This window comes from Bubalus bubalis, chromosome 5 (assembly GCF_019923935.1).
Source record: "Bubalus bubalis isolate 160015118507 breed Murrah chromosome 5, NDDB_SH_1, whole genome shotgun sequence".
NCBI classification, from domain to species: domain Eukaryota; kingdom Metazoa; phylum Chordata; class Mammalia; order Artiodactyla; family Bovidae; genus Bubalus; species Bubalus bubalis.
The window spans coordinates 33,734,045-33,746,208 of record NC_059161.1 but is presented as its reverse complement, the minus strand read 5'-3'; the positions used below and the strand labels follow the sequence as shown (position 1 = coordinate 33,746,208).

The 12,164-nt window shown below is 54.8% G+C and overlaps 1 protein-coding gene across 4 annotated transcripts in view; it reads right to left on the bottom strand.

Annotated features, from left to right (window-relative positions):
- Nucleotides 1-12,164, bottom strand: part of KCNAB2 (potassium voltage-gated channel subfamily A regulatory beta subunit 2) — a 95,096-nt gene that overhangs the window by 73,958 nt on the left and 8,974 nt on the right. Inside the window, exon 1 of one of the 4 annotated variants that reach the window (XM_044942916.1) lies at nucleotides 5,036-5,175. The exons of 2 other annotated variants lie outside the window; for them this stretch is intronic. The gene's annotated coding sequence lies outside the window, so the exon portion shown is untranslated. Of the gene's footprint in view, nucleotides 1-4,417; nucleotides 4,559-5,035; nucleotides 5,176-12,164 lie in introns of those variants that run through there. One more of the 4 variants, XM_044942917.1, reaches the window with a different exon arrangement.

Here is a 12,164-nt window from a genome sequence, read left to right as displayed (position 1 = left end):
ACAGCTGGCCACTGTTGCAGGCTGCTGCCTCTGATGTTGACTATTTTTGGTTCCTCTTCTTGCCTCATTTATTTTTGATTTGGGTTGCTCACAGACTGTATGTTCTCTTTCCCGCTCCTGCACTGAGATGAAATAAGTGTAGAATTTTAAAATCCTGCTTGTGGTGCCTCAACATGGCACCTGGATGGTGCCGTCGAAGGTGGGGCTGCCTGCCCTCAAGCTCCGGCCTGCAGCCTTGCGTCACTCTCCTCGACACAGTGACCTGTCCACTCCTGGGGAAGGGCTGGGCCTTCAGCATCCTGCATTGACACTGGGCTTCGAATAGCTTGGGGTCCAGGACACCTGAGTGTCCTCTGAGGGGTGTGGATGGAGAAGGTACCAGACGCGCACCTGAGCAGCCTCCTTGACTTCATCCTTGGGCGAGGACCAGTCCAAGCTGCTGGGGACCGAGTGCTGAGGTTCGAGGAGCCAGGATAAAGGCTTCCATGTGCACTCATTCACTTAGCCTTCACTCCACACCCTGTGAAGCTCGTACTGCTTATTACCCATCACTGGTGATGGCTGGGAAACTCAGGCTCAGGGTGGTTAAATCAGTCTGGCCATGGCCCCCCAACAGCCCTGGAAGTCCCTCCTCTGAACCACAGCCCTGAGCTGCCCCCCAGCAGAGAGGAACAGCCAAACACCTCCTCCCTACAAGGGTGAGACAGCGTGCTTTCCAGGGTGAGAGTAGACAGGGTGGGGGGACAAAAGGCAGAGTCGGGCGGGAGGTCTCACTAGGAGACCAGCGATGATCCAGGTGGGAGCTGGGGAGGCCCAGGCTGGGGTGGCTGGGTGACCGGTGGAGTCGGGAGGTGGAGACCAAAGGGCCAGCTCTTAGGTGGATGTGGGGCCTTAGAGGAAGGTGGGGGTGCAGGGTGACCCTCAGGTTTCTGCAGAAGAACTGCCAGCTCCTGAGATGGGGGAAGTGGTGGGGTGCAGCAGGTTGGGGGTGTTCTGGAGACTGGTGGTGGCTGTGTCCAGTCTGAGGAGTGCATGGAACACCCATGTGGGGCTGGGGTTCTCCTCCCCTCTCTTCTGTCACTGAGCCTTGGCAGGTGCCACCCCTCTGCCCAGGACACTCTTACTGTGTGTCCCCACTCAGATGTCACCTCTCCAGGGGCCCATCCATCATGTCAGCATGTGCATTTCCTGAGGAGCTTGTACCCTAACCTGTGGAGACACCACCTGGCTGTCCCCCAACCAGACGGTGAGCCCAGGGGGCAGCCACTGGGTCAGTCTCATTCCCTGGGGAATCCTTTGTCCTGGGACATGGTGGTGCTGAACATGTGCAGGCAGGTCACACCCACTCAGCATGATCATGTGCTCCTTCTTCCTGCAACCTCAGCACCTCCTCCAAGGGGTTTCATGGTGGGAGAGTGCAGCCCACACAGGCCCAGGTTGGGATTGCAGGCCATCACTGGACTTGACAGTCTCTATCAGGTGTGGAGTTCCTGACCAGGGTGATCCTTGGTTCATGACGCATGTACAGAGGCAGGCATGCATGCACAGACATAGAGCACATGTATATGTATGTGTGAACATGTATATACACTTGCACACCATCTCTACCATCTCCACCTTCATCATCTCCACCAATTTCATGCCCTTCACTGTCTTCACTTCCATCACTTCCACCACCTCCATCTCCACTCCCTCCGCCACCTTCATGTCCATCATCTCCATCACTTTCATCTTCATCACTTCCACCTCCACCACCTCTACAACTTCCACCTCTATCACACCCTCCACCTTCACCCCAGGCTGCCTCCGCTTTCTCCAAGCACTGCTACTTTGGAATCCCCCCTGCTGAACAATGCTCTGAGCTTAAGTTCTCACCTCCATGCCCATGAGCCCACAGCTGCACCTCCATCCCACCTCTCTGACCTGAGGCCCAGGTTCAGGACCTTGGCTGCCTGTTGGCTCCATCCACATGGCTGCCTCTGGAACATTCTCTCTCTTGCCCATCTTCACTGCCAGCCTCGGGTTGTCCACCTGTCACCAGAGTCCCATTCCCTGATGCTCCTGTACCTATGGTAGCCCCAACACCTGTTCCTGCCACTCCCCCTGGGGGAGCAACATCATCTGCTGGCAAAGTCACCAGCCTTGGGGTCCAATGCCATGGCTGCTTCTCCAGCCTGCACGGGTCACCCCATACTATTACACTACAGTGGTTAACCAACAGTGGGGAGGAATTGACACTTTTCATTTCTAACACCTCTGTTATTCATATCTTCTAAATGACCTTCCTTGATGCCCCAAGAAGCAAAGAGCTGGGGCAGGTCTACTCGACTCCAAAGTCAACATTCTTAAGGCCACGTCCTGCCATTTTTTCCAGACTCTCAGATGATTCCTGGAGAAGAATGCTCCCTACAGCTTTCCGGTCTAAATCTTTGACATTCGAATACCAGCCCCGCCCCTGGGCACCCTCATCCCCAATGAAATCTCCCTCTCTTGCCTAAATCCAACTGGGGGATACAATGTACTACCCACCCCTCTTCCCCTCAGGCTTTCCAACCCCTTTATTCACCTGAGCAGGGATGAGGAAGGACTTGTTAACTTGCCCTTGGAACATGAATAACCTTGGGCCAGGTATTCCACCTGTGACCAGGGGAATGGGGATGACTGGAGGGGGAGGGGCAGGCAGCAATTCCCCAGTTCCCAGAAAACAATCCCTATGAGATCCCCAAGACAGGGATTTTTCAAAGTCTGTGTGTTCTGGTCATACTTCAGATAGTTCTTGAATCTAAAATTTATCTACTTATTTTTCTAGTGATCTCTAAATTATGACAAGTAATGTTGGCTTTCCCTTGATTGCAGGAACAGCAAGTTTCATTTCAAAATAAGCCTATTTAAGAAGAAAGTTTAACCATCTAAAAGAGAAATGCAAACTCAGAAACAGATCTGGCTGTGTGCACATATGACTCATAGCAGCAGATGAAAGGCCGGTGGCTGGAGTGTGGAAATACTTGCCAAAGACAGAGACAGGCAGACAGACATAGAGAGACAGGGGGACCAGAGTGCAGGAGAGACAGTGCTTCCTGAACCTGTGGCCTCAGAATCTCATCTCTGGAAATCCCAGGAGGAGGTGCATAGACTGCACAGGGCAAAGTGAATTCTGGGTCAGCATGCAGTTCTTTCTTTTTTTTTAGAACTAATTTAAAATCCCCCTTTGTGAAAGTGTATCAGAGTTCCTCCCATTATAGGAAGTTTATCCGGACAGTCTAGGGAGAGACCAGAACCCCGGCAGGATGGAGCACTCCAGGCCAGCCCTGGGGAGGTGCTATAATGACGGCCTGGGTGGGGGGGTGTGCCTCTGAAGGTGTGTGTGTGTGTGTGTGTGTGTGTGTACACACAAGCACACATGTGCGTACACACACAGACACACACATGGGCCCACTCTATCAGCCAGCAGCCCAAGGTCTGCTGTCCGTTCACATACCCCGTGAGATGCCAGGGAAGTCCTTTCCTCCCACCGCCTGTATGCTCCACCCTGGCCAGTCCAGGAAGGTGGCATGGAGCTCCACGTGTGGAAGGACCTGCAACCTCATGGTCAATGTCCCAGGCCAGCACCGGGCAGCCTCCTGCTGCTCTGAAAAGCAGATGCTCCACAGGGCCAGTGAAGACGAAGGACTCAGGTCTCCACCAGGTAGGCGGTGATAGCCACAAGGTCCTGAGAGCCACCTGGGTGACTCAGACATCCAGGCAGAGAACATTTCAAACATAGCCTCAGAGGGTGTGCCCTATACCTCTGGGGGGAGGCAGAAGGCCTGGGCCCATTCCCACCTCCCCTGGGATGAAGTGCACCCAGGAGTGTGTTTGCTCTCCTCTCTCTCCTGCCTCAGTGGATCCTCCCAGAGTGATGGAGGAGGGGCTGCTCCCTCTGGGAAGCCAGGCAATGATCAATTCAACAGGCATCTCCACACCAGGTAGCCCAACATGAAGCAGCCCCTTGGAGGAGGCTTGGGGTCGGGGGGCCCCACACAGTGTGAGATCTGAGTGGTGGTGTGCTGGGGGGCAGAGCTGTGTCCCCAACATTCCCCCACCCCTGCTCTCTTTTCATGATGAGAGCATCTCTCCCCCATTCTGGTGCCAGGAAGTTGTCCTTCAGGGGGAGAGGGTCTTAAACATAAAGAACAGTGGGACCAGAGAGCTCTGTCCCCTGTGCTAGCCACCATCAGGGGGACAGGGGCTTCCTGCTGCAGAACAGGGACTCAGCTGACTGCCTGGAGGGCCTTTCCTTGTGAAACCCAAGCCCTGCCCTTCATCCCAAAGAGAAAAAGAGCTGCAGGTCTAAATGGCCCACCTCCAAGGTTCCCTCCCCACCGGTGCTGGTGAGAAGATCAGGGTGAGGCTGGACTCCCCCTGCCCTGCCACTCACCAGCTCCCTGGGGGGCGGTCGTGCAATCTCAGAGGACTCCAGGCAGCACCCAAGGGCAGAACTGAGCCCAGGGCACTCTGTGGCCAGCACGGTGCGCATCTCCAGTCGGTTGGCTGAGGCTGCAGTGCTGCGAGTACCTGGCTGGGGCGTCAGAGACAGAAGCTCTGCATCCACCTCTGAGCGGGATAATCAATGAGCCCAAGAACTGTGGTGGGGAGGGAGGGGGCAGGAGGTCCAAGCACACGCATACCCTTCCCCCAAGTGGTCAGACCGACAGTGAACCTGGTTTTCCCCACTCTTCAAAGGGCATCCTGAATAGAAGGGACAGAGAAACGTCTCCTCACCTATCACAGTGGGCTGGGGTCTTTCCAGCTGAGTCAAGGTGGGAGGAAAACACCGAGTTAGGGGTAGGGAGGAAGGACCCCGCCCCCCCCAACCGCCCCTCCGCCTCCTGCCGACAGTGATCAGGGCTGAGATTCCTGCAATGATTCAAAGCCTGACTCAGCAGAGACACGGGAGAGAGCAGAGGCGGTCCCAGCTCTCGGCAGGCGGATGGATGAAGCAGCTCCAAGCTGCTTCCCTGGTCTGGGGAGAGGGGTGGGTTTTTTAACTGCTTACCCCCCAGGATGGCAGCAGAAGGGAGAGGCTGGCATGCTGGTGTCCCCCTGACAGGCAGTCTCAAAGCTGGTCTCTCCAGTCTAAGTGGACGCATTGGCGCCCTCTTGTGCCACCAAGCAGTCCCTGGACACACAGTCCTCAGTCCCCTCCCCCAGGCATGCTGGAGTCTCTTTCTCTCTAGGGCTCTGGATGACCTGGGGCCAGGAGGCCTTGGGGAGTGGTGGGTGTTCTCACCTCACCCGCGGTGGTAACACTGAGGGGCTGGTGGTGGGCTGTGGGAATGGGGGCCACCTACTTCTGGCCAGTGCTGCTCAGGGACCTCTGGCCACTGTGTCCAGCTAGCCCCTCCCCTGTACTTGGCACAGTCAGTGCCTGGCACAGCATGAGGCTGACTATCCGTGGCTGATCCCCAGAACTTTGCATGATCACATACACAGTGGTACCGGACCCCTGGAATTCAGGTGGATTTTAATGGTGACCCTTAGGAGATGCTGCGGGATGGACCTTGGTATCTTTTGTAGAGGGAATAGGGAGGCTGAGAAAAAGGCTGCTTGCCAGTGTCTGATGGATCCAGGACCCCTAAACGCTGTAGCATAAACTTGCCCCTCCCTGGGGAAGCACAGGCTCACATCCCGAATATGGGGGGCTCTCTGAGCGCCTCCCATCTGCCCTTGATGGAACACGCTGTCCTGTCTCACCTGCTCACCCTGTCACCCACAGTTGAGCTCCGTGACGCCTCCCCAGGCTGCATGCCCACTGCTCTGAGGCCAGGAGGAGACTCTGCCCTCTAAGCACACTGGCAACTGTGGACAGGGTGACTCCATACTGGATCCCATTCCTCATTGTGGGCCCCGGCTCTGGGTGCAACTGCTGGCTTTTCAGCAGGGTGATCCAACTCAACCCAGCTCAACCCCAGGTCCACCTGCCACCCTTCCACTTTTGCCCCGTAGACAGTAACACCTGACATGCAGTCCCTCTCAACGACGAAGAATCAGAAGACCAGAAAGAAAGCCACAGAGGGGGCTCTGGTGGGAATCAGTGGCAGAAACCTGCTGTAGTGGCTCAAACCATGTCCCTGCCCATCAAAGAAGTGAAGTGAAGTGAAAGTTGCTCAGTTGTGTCCAACTATTTGCTACCCCATTGACTATACAGTCCATGGAATTCTCCAGGCCAGAATACTGGAGTGGGTAGCCTTTCCCTTCTCCAGGGGATCTTCCCAACCCAGGGATTGAACCCAGGTCTCCTGCATTGCAGGTGGGTTCTTTACCAGCTGAGCCACCAGGGAAGCCCAAGAATACTGGAGTGGGTAGACTATCCTTTCTCCAGCGGATCTTCCTGACCTGCCCATCAAAAGACATGTCAAAGTCCTGATCCCTGGTATGGTTGAATATGCCCTTCTGCAGCAAAAAGGTTATTGCACATATAATTAAGGCATGTTATCTTGGATTGGGGCTTCCCAAGTGGCTCAGTGGTAAGGAATCTGACAGGAGACGTGGATTTCAATCTCTGGGTTGAGAAGCTCTCTGGAGGAGGAAATGGCAACCAACTCCAGTAGTCTTGCCTGAGAAATCCCATGGACAGAAGAGTCTGGTGGGCTACAGTCCACGGGGTCACAAAGAGTCGAACATGACTGAGCTCCTGAGCATGTGCAGGTACATCCTGGATTGACCTGTGTGTTAGTCACTCAGTTGTGTCTCACTCTTTGTGACCCCGTGGACTGTAGTCTGCCAGGCTCCCCTGCCCATGGGATTTCCCAGGCAAGACTACTGGATTAGGTTGCCCTGCCTTCCGCCAGGGGACCTTCCCGACCTAGGGATTGAACCCACGTCTCCTGCATCTCCTGCATTGCAGACAGATTCTTTACCACCAGCACCACTTGGGGTGGACCCTAAATCCAGTGACAGGTTTCCTTACAAAAGGAGAAGACACAGAGGCAGAAAGGGAGGCATGGGACGGAGGCAGAGTTTGGGGTGATGCATCTACCAAAGCAAGGAGGGCCAAGGATGGCCAGTGACGCCAGATGTCGAGAAAGGCCTGGAGCAGACTCAGAGCCTCCACAGGGAACCAGCCCCGCAGACACCTTGATTTTAGACTTCCAGCCTTCAGAGCGGCCAGCGAACAAACATGGCCATTTCGAACTCCTCCACTTGTGGCCATCTTCTCCAGCAGCCCTGGGAAGCAGACTCACCAGCCACCCTTGGAAACCCCCTAACCTTAGCAGGTTGTAGGCGGAAGCTGCTCTCTCTGGGGGTTGTGACCCTCTGCTGGGGGCCTGTGCCCCCAGCCCTGGTTCAGTTCCACACCTTGAGGGGAGTGGGTGTCTGCAGGCAAATTTCTGCAGCTCTCCCTGCGTTAGTGAATAGGCTCCTGGGGCTCTCCCCGCTCGCAGGGGACTGTAAGAATAAATAACAAATGATTTCAAAGAGGATTACACTGCTGGGACCACACGACAGAGGCATGAAAGATTAATATCTTGCCCATGCAGCACCACACTAGCAATTCGAAAGCCAGCTTTACTCCACCTCATCCATTAAAGGCTCTGTTGAATTAAAAGGGATGCAAAAGGAAGCCATCAGGCACTGCGCCTTTGCAATCTTGTAATGAACAGGAAAAAAAAAATGCTTTTTTAAATGAAAATACTCATTGAGGGTGAAGCTGTGAGGAAGCTACTCCAGTGAGGCATTGCTGCTTTGGGGGTGTGCGGCACAATTTTCTCAGAAAGTAACCAGGTAATAGAGGCCCGGAGCCTGGGATCCAGAAATCCTACTTATATAAACATAACCTAACCATTCAAGGCCTGTCTAGTCAAAGCTATGGTTTTTCCATAGTCATGTATGGATGTGAAAGTTGGACCATAAAGAAGGCTGAGCCTCAAAAAATTGATGCCTTTGAATAGTGGTGCTGGAGAAGACTCTTGACAGTCTCTTGGACAGCAAGGACATCAAACCAGTCAATCCTAAAGAAACTCAACCCTGAATATTCATTGGAAGGACTGATGCTGAAGCTGAAGCTCCAATACTTTGATCATCTGATGAGAGGCGCCAACTCACTGGAAAAGACTCTGATGCTGGGAAAGATCAAGGTCAGCAGGAAAAGCGGGCAACAGAGGATGAGATGGTTGGATGGCATCACTGACCCAATGGACATTAATTTGAGCAAACTCCAGGAGATAGTGAAGGACAGAGAAGCCTGGAGTGCTGCAGTCCATGGGGTTGCAAAGAGTCGGACATGACTGAGCAACTGAATAACAACCATTCAAGAGGAAATAAACTTAGATGCACACCAGTGCTCATGATGGCACTATTGGGAAGGGTGAAAAATTGCTAAACCCCTAAGATCATGTTTAAGTGAATTATAAAAAATGATGGGATGTGAGTCAGTTTCTTGCAGTGATGACTCCCTGTTGGGAAGGTGCTCAGGCAGTGATGTGAGTCAGGGAAATGGAGAGCCCCACAATTCTGCCGGCAGGAGGGGAAAGCATCCAGGACGTGGGGAGGGGGTCCCACCTCCCAACTGCATCACTGCTGACTCAGTGACCCCCTTCTGGTGGGGTGTTTGTGTATATGAGGCAGGGGAAGACAGACTCTAGAGGTAGCACGGGGAGTCCCACATGGGGCTCTGCCAGCACCAAGCTGGGGGCTGGGCTGGGCCTTCTTGTGCTTTCCCCTTACCAGGCATCCTGGCCTCTCTGACCCAGGGGTGAGGCCAGGAGTAAGGTGATCCGAGGCCCAGAGTCCTCTGGTGCCTGTGAGACCTGAGATTAAGCATGAAACTCGTTCTCACCCATGAAGCACCGACTTCTGGAGTGGCTGGAGGATTAAGAGTAAATGCTTGTGGGTTTAAGCAAGAGCCTGACAGAGCAAATCCCGGACCAAGGGCAGCTGCTGATACAAATAAGGACAGGAAAGTCACCACCCTAGCTCTCCTCTTCCCCATCATCATGGTCTTCATCACTGCTGTCATCAGCAACATGATCATCATTCTCATCATCACCATCTCCATCATCATCCCCATCAGCACTACCATCATGGTCATCGTCATTGGTGTCATCAGCAACATGATCGGCATCATCGACACCACCACCGTCTTCACTACCATCACCACGGATCCCATTGTGACCATCCCCACCAGCACCACCATCATGGTCATCATCACTGCCGTCATCAGCAACATGATCGGCGTCCTCATCACCACCATCCCCATCATCACCCCCACCAGCACCATCATCACCACCACCGTCACCACCAGCATCAGCATCCTTTTCCAGCATCATATGAAGTGCCTGCCTCCTTTCTGCAGCAGGGCAAAGGCTTTTGGTCATCTAGCCTCCCTCCTGGAGACCACTAGCTTCCCTGGAAACCTGCCCACAGGACATGGCCGTCTCTGTCTGCCACCTGGGACCACTCAGTCTGGATGCCCTGGGATGGTTTCTGCAGTTCAAAGGAATTATCCCCACATGATTAAGTGGCTCTGCTATAAACACATGAATGTGGCTGCTGGGCACTGAGCATGTGGTCTGTTTGTGGAGGCTGCTGGGTTGCAGGACACAGCTCATCTGTCCAGATGCCAGGCGGCTGGGAGCCTGTGGCCATCAGCCTGTGATGCCAGTCCCTGGACCATAGCTGCCTCAGCACACAGGCTCTGACACCTGGCTTTGTTTCACCCTCAGCTGCAGGGGTGTATCCCTGCCGACTGCCACCTCTGGCTGGGTGCCAGGTCCTAGAGGCCACGGCTGCTTTGCCTTCCCTGGGGCACTGCCTGTTGTTCAAGGTGCGGCAGGATTGTGCCCCAGGATATGATACTTTGCAGACGATCCATCAATGGAGCGGTCTGCCTGAGGGAGATGGAATAAGGGAGCCCACAGTGGGAACAGGCTGTGCCTGCTTCCAGGTAGCCCAGACCTGGTCCCATGGCTTCAGCTCAAGGACTCAAAGATCACCAGGTGGCCAGTGCATTGCAAGTCAGCTCCTCCAAGCAGGGACTCCGGAGGTTTCTGGGGCAGATGAGTGGACAGAAGGGGAGGCAGGAGGGCAGTCTTGTCCGTGGGCAGTGCCAGAACCAGCACTAGGACTTCATTCCTGGAATGAAGCCTCACAAGAAACAGAGGGGTGGAGGGTGCTCAGGACTGTGGCATCACCTCTCCGCAGCTCTATGCCCTGGAGACGTCAACACAGTGAGGGAACAGGTTGTGAGGGTGGGCCTTGGACACTTGCGATGCAGTGGCTCGAAGGACCAAGGTCTCATGGAAGTCGAGGAAATCAGCCTGGGTCAGGCGAGATTTCCTTGGGCTTACAGGGAGGGTGACGGCCCTGGAGGTCCTACCCCACCAGCAATATTCACCCATGTGTGGCATGCTAAGTCACTCAGTTGTGTCTGACTCTGCGGCCCCTTGGATTGTAGCCCACCAGGCTCATCTGTCCATGGGATTCTCCAGGCAAGAACAGTGGGGTGGGTGGTTATTTTCTCCTTCAGGGGATCTTCCTGACCCAGGGATCGAACCTGAGTCTCTTATGTCTCCTCGTTGGCAGGTGGGCTCTTCACCACTAGTGCCACCTGAGAAGCCCATATTCACCCACATGAACAGAGCAGTGAGTGTCTCCCTGGAGGACTAGGCACTGGCTGTCTGGTTAATGAAAGAAGGGAAGGGACTGAGTTGGGGGATGCAGGTGCACCCCAGAAGTGCTCTGATGAATGGAGGCGGTTCTGGGGATGCTTTGGCATTTGGTTTCTGCCCAGGGTTTTCACTTCTCTGATATTCCTGAGTGAGGTGGCAGCCACCAGCCTACCCTGTTCTGCCTTCTGGGAGGGTCCATCATTTCTGATCATTGCCAAGCACCTGCTTCTGCCATGCACCTGCCCCTGGGCTGAGCTGGGGGTACAGAGCTGACTGGACGGACATGACCTATCTTCAGGGGGCACATATTCTAGGAGGGACAGGACACCAGTAGCTCAGAGAGACTTATGGGATGCTGGCTGGGGGCTCAGGGAGTGGACACCAGCTGGCAGTCAGAGAGTTGCTTGGGGGCCCCATGCTGCCAACAAGTCTGATTCCTCCATGAACCCCAGTTCCTCTCTCCCTAAAACGAGTGGCTGGACCACATGGTGTCAAAGAGTAAGGAGCCCAAAGGGACTTTCTTGAGGACTGCTGGCTACTCGAGCTCAGCCCACCCACTCGATAATAAATTAAATAGACCCTATAACAGTTTATATGCCTGCTGGCTCAGGGCTGCTTTAGAGACCAGGGGCTCTGCATGAACCTTGGAGCAAGTGCCCTCTCATCCCCTCAAGGGACTGGGGAAGTGTCCCCTGCCTTGTGCCCTCGGCCCCTGACCCAGGGTCCTTTGCTTGCAGAGGCCTGGGTGACTGGGGCTGCACCTGCCGCCCCCTCTCCTGCTGCTCACAAAGGCTGCTGCCCGGAGCCCACACGCCTGGAGCGTGGGTCCCTGCCTGGCCCTCGGCATCCATACAGCCCAGCAGGTGGCTGGAAGCCTCCAGCAGTTCCCCATTGTTACCATGGTTACCAGGCTACAGGAAGGTGGGGAGAAACCCTCTCCTCCACATCCCTCCCAGCAGTACCCCAGTGGGCTTTGCCAGAACCTTCCAGCCCTGGGTGAAGAAGGGAATGAGGGCCCAGCCTGATACACAGGCTTTCTGTGTGTGTTTTGTCGGGGGGCTGTGGCGATCATGTTAGCTGAGCAGCTCAGGTCTCCCAAGGGAACTATGGGCAGGGGACAGGGTGGGGGCCTCCAGGGACTGTCAGCTCCCTCTCCCTCATTCTGGATTCAAGACCCAGCTCAGACCCACAGAGGGGCCTCATCTGTTCTTTTGTTCTTTCCAAGGTCACGGGATGCCTGAAAAGCCATTGCAAATCCCAACAAAACAGCACCCCCTTTCCGCAGGGACACAGGTGCTCTGACTCTTAGGCGCAGAGATGCCTCCTTGTTTACACCCTCTTGTGTCCTGGCCAGGGCACATTTTTCCTTTAAAGATGAGTAGCCTCTTAGACTTCCCTGGTGGTCCCGTGGTGAAGACTCCATCATGCAATGCAGGGGACATGGGTTCGATCCCTGGTCAGGGAACTAAGATCCCACATGTTGTGGAGCAACTAAGCCCATGCACCGCAACTACT